General features: G+C 40.7%; 1 non-coding gene across 1 annotated transcript; it reads right to left on the minus strand.

The window, feature by feature from the left end:
- Positions 1-2,094: 2,094 nt before the first annotated feature.
- trnat-ugu (transfer RNA threonine (anticodon UGU)) lies at positions 2,095-2,170 on the minus strand. Its single transcript has one exon. It is a non-coding gene; the product is annotated as a tRNA-Thr (tRNA).
- Positions 2,171-4,825: the final 2,655 nt, after the last annotated feature.

Here is a 4,825-nt window from a genome sequence, read left to right on the forward strand (position 1 = left end):
TATAGAAGACCCTATAGAATACTCTATACAGTAGAAGACCCTGTAAAGACCCGATAGAATACTCCACAGAGTATAAAACCCTAAAGAAGACCCTATAAAATACCCTATACAGTGGAAGACCCTATAGAATACTCTATACAGTAGAAGACCCTATAGAATACCATGTAGAATACCCTATGTAGTATACAACCCTATAGAAGACCCTATAGAATACTCTATACAGTAAAATACCATATAGAATACCATATACAGTAGAATACCATATAGAATAACATATAGAATACCCTATAGAATACCCTATACAAGGGTATGTTCAATACAGTACTTATTCTAGTTAAATACAGACCTTGCTACATTGACCCACACTAGAACAACTACAATTTGCATATCGCCCCAACAGATCCATGAATGACACAATCGCCATCACACTGCACACTGCCCTATCCCATCTGGACAAGAGGAATACCTACAGTATGTAAGAATGCTGTTTCTGGATGTCTTGAAACGGTCTAACCAGGTCTTGTGTCTTGAAGTTGCCTTGGCTAGCCAACTTCTTTAACCAATTAGCTTCACTCGGCTGCTGTGCGACCATGGCAAAGTTGATAGGACATTGAATAGCCTATCTCTGGGGCTTGTTAGGGTCCGTCAATACACTGCACAATGTAAACGGGACACTATTTTCATCTTGCACATCTTTTCGTTGTTTCATTAAATGCTTTCAATATTTAAATATGCATTTCTAAAATGTATAGTTGTTTTGAGGTTTTTAAGTAATTGAAAAGAGGATTATTGACATTTTACAAGTTAAAACTTTGAAGTAGCTCCTTTGGCGGCAATTACAGCTTTGAGTTGTGTTGGGTATGTCTGTATCAGCTTTGAGCTGTGTTGGGTATGTCTGTATCAGCTTTGAGCTGTGTTGGGTATGTCTGTATCAGCTTTGAGCTGTGTTGGGTATGTCTGTATCAGCTTTGAGTTGTGTTGGGTATGTCTGTATCAGCTTTGAGTTGTGTTGGGTATGTCTGTATCAGCTTTGAGCTGTGTTGGGTATGTCTGTATCAGCTTTGAGTTGTGTTGGGTATGTCTTTATCAGCTTTGAGTTGTGTTGGGTATGTCTGTATCAGCTTTGCACATCTGGATTTGGGGATTTTCTCACATTCTTCCTTGCAGATTATCTCTGTTAAATTAGATAGGGAGTGGAGGTGATCGGCAATCTTCAACTCTGTCCACAGATTTGTAATGGGATTCAATTCTGGGATTCGGTTGGACCACTAAAGGACTTTCACATTCTTGTTCCCGAAGCCATTCCAGCGCTCCTTTGGCTGTGTGCTTGGGGTCATTGTCCTTTTGAAATGTAAATCTACGCCACTATTAAAATCATTTGCACTCTGAAGCAGGTTCTTAATAAGGATTTTCTTGTATTTGGCTCCATTCATTGTTCCCTCTATCCTTGCCGGTCTCCATGCTGCTGAAAAGCATTCCCATATCATGATGCTGCCACCACCATGCTTCACGGTAGGGATGGTGTTAGACAGGTGATGAGCTGTGCCTGGTTTTCTCCAGACATAGCACTTTGCATTCAGGCCAAAGACTTCCATTTTTTGTCTCATCAGACCACAGAATATTTTTCTTCATGCTCTGAGTCTTTCACATGCCATTTTGCAAACTCCAGGTGTGCTGTCATGTACCTTTTTCTCAGGTGTGGCTTCCATATGGCCACTCTCCCATGAAGCCCAGATTGGTGAAGTCCTGTAGAGACTGTTGCCTTTCTGGCAGGTTCTCCCGTCTCAGCCAAGGAACTCTTTGGTTCTTTAAGAGTGGTCATTGGGTTCTTGGTCACCTCCCTGACCAGCGTCCTTCTTGCCCAGTTGCCTCAATTTGGTTGGACGGCCAGCTCTAGGCAGAGTCTGGATAGTTCCATATTTGTTACATTTCCCAATGATGGAGACCACTGTGCTCTTGGAAACTTTCAACACTCTAGAAATTATTTTATACCCTTCCCCAGATATCATCAAAGTTCTATTACACTTTTTATTTTTTATTTGCAGATGCTCTTACATGAGTGAGGACATACATTTTCATAATTTATTTTTCTACTGGTCCCCCGTGGGAATTGCACCCACAACCTTGGCGATACAAGCGCCATGCTCTACCGACTGAGCCACATGGGACCACATCTAATCCGGAGATCTGTGTAGATGGCTGAGGAAACACCCCCCCCCCCCAGATTTAATCCATTTTGTATTCAGGCTGTAACACAGCAAAATGTGGAATATGTCAAGGGGTATAAATATGTTCTGAAGGTACTGTATAACATTTTTTGAAATCTCATAGTAAGTAAAGTTACAGTAAGTTCGTTTTTCATCGAACCTTAATTTTACCAGACAGATCCATTGAGACCAAAGTCTATTTTGAAAAAGAATCCTGCAAAATGAAATGATAAGACAAGACTCTTGTTGTATGTAGACTCTAATTGTATCTAGCATGTTTATGTTTGAAGAACTGTTAATTCAGTTTAGTCAACTGCGAGCATGAATGACATCCAATCAATTGATCAATCAAAACATTTGTACTGTACCTATAATACACAGTCAAACTAGCTATACACAGCACATATACACTAAATGACCAAATGTGTGTGGACACCTGCTCATCGAACATCTCATTCCAATATCATGGGCATTAATATGGCGTTGGTCCCCCCTTTGCTGCAATAAAACAGCCTCCACTCTCCTGGGAAGGCTTTCCACTAGATGTTGGAACATTGCTATGGGGATTTGGTTCCATTCAGCCACAAGAATATTAGTGAGGTAGGGGCACTGATGTTGGGCGATTAGGCCTGGCTCGCAGTCGTCGTTCCAATTCATACCAAAGGTGTTCGATGGGTTTGAGGTCATGGCTCTGTGCAGGCCCAGTCAAGTTCTTCCACACCGATCTTGACAAACCATTTCTGTATGTACCTCGCATTTCGCACAAGGGCATTGTCATGTTGAAGCAGGAAAGGGTGTTCCCCAAACTGTTGCCACAAAGTTGGAAGCAGAGAATAATCTAGAATGTCACTGTATGCTGTAGCGTTAGGATTTACCTTTCACTGGAACTATGGGGCCCGAACCATGAAAACAACCATTATTCCTCTTCCACCAAACTTTACAGTGGGCACTATGCATTTCGGGCAGGTAGCATTCTCCTCACATCTGCCAAACCCAGATTTTTCCATCGGACTGCCAGATGGTGAAGCGTGATTCATCACTCCAGAGAACACATTTCCACCTCTCCAGAGTCCAATGGTGGCGAGCTTTACACCACTCCAGCTAATGCTTGGCATTGCTCATGGTGATCTGAGGCTTGTGGATCTGAGGCTTGTGGAATTATGCAGCATTCCCAAAGGAAACAGGAATTATGCAGCATTCCCAAAGGAAACAGGAATTATGCAGCATTCCCAAAGGAAACAGGAATTATACAGCATTCCCAAAGGAAACAGGAATTATGCAGCATTCCCAAAGGAAACAGGAATTATACAGCATTCCCAAAGGAAACAGGAATTATGCAGCATTCCCAAAGGAAACAGGAATTATGCAGCATTCCCAAAGGAAACAGGAATTATACAGCATTCCCAAAGGAAACAGGAATTATACAGCAGTCCCAAAAGAAACAGGAATTATACAGCATTCCCAAAGGTAACAGAAATTATGCAGCATTCCCAAAGGAAACAGGATTTATGCAGCATTCCCAAAGGAAACAGGAATTATGCAGCATTCCCAAAGGAAACAGGAATTATACAGCATTCCCAAAGGAAACAGGAATTATACAGCATTCCCAAAAGAAACAGGAATTATACAGCATTCCCAAAGGTAACAGGAATTATGCAGCATTCCCAAAGGAAACAGGATTTATACAGCATTCCCAAAGGAAACAGGAATTATGCAGCATTCCCAAAGGAAACAGGTATTATACAGCATTCCCAAAGGAAACAGGAATTATACAGCATTCCCAAAGGAAATGCTCAATGGAGATATCTGACAGTAATCTTACCTACATACCAGTCTTTACACAAGTTTGAAGGAAGCTGAATAAAAAAAAAATCTTATTCTATTAAATCCACTGCAGAGGATAGAACACAGTCTGCAGTAGTATGAAATCTCTCCAGAACTCGCCATGTGTGGGCAGAAAAGATGTTCTCCACGACTGCAGATGTAAAGTGTATATTTAACTTGATGAATCAAAGCGTTTGGCTCCGTGCCTGTATTTTAAGAGTGTATTTTTTGTTTGGAGTGTTGGGAGGTAGCTAGCCATAAGCTTCTTAACTTAACTCTTCACGCAGTGTGCTTTGAGAATCTGAGTTTGGAGACAGAGGCTGTTTATCATCAGCTTTTCTTAACAGACCATGGTGTCCTCATTTTGCTCTTTCAGCTTATATGTATTTTCAGTCTTGGTTTTTGGAGAGAAAAGGAGTAATATAAAATGGCCCTTAGTGAAGACCTTTTTAGATTCAGCTTGTCATAAATTATATGCCCTGACATGCCCTTGTATTGACTGATTGCTGCACTTCCTGTCTGCATAGTATACTAGGCCTATATCCAGTGCATTCAGAAAGTATTCAGACCCCTTGACTTTTTCCACATTTTGATACGTTACAGCATTATTCTAAAATGGATTTAAAAAAAAATTAACTCAGCAATCTACACACAACTCCCCGTAATGACAGAGCGAAAACAGTTTTTTTGCAAATGTATTAAAAATAAAAAAATGAAAAAACGTTTTTACATATGTATTCAGACCATTTGCTACGAGATTCGAAATTGAGTTCAGGTGAGATTCGAAATTGAGC

The sequence above is a fragment of the Salvelinus fontinalis genome, unplaced genomic scaffold, assembly GCF_029448725.1.
Source record: "Salvelinus fontinalis isolate EN_2023a unplaced genomic scaffold, ASM2944872v1 scaffold_0009, whole genome shotgun sequence".
NCBI classification, from domain to species: domain Eukaryota; kingdom Metazoa; phylum Chordata; class Actinopteri; order Salmoniformes; family Salmonidae; genus Salvelinus; species Salvelinus fontinalis.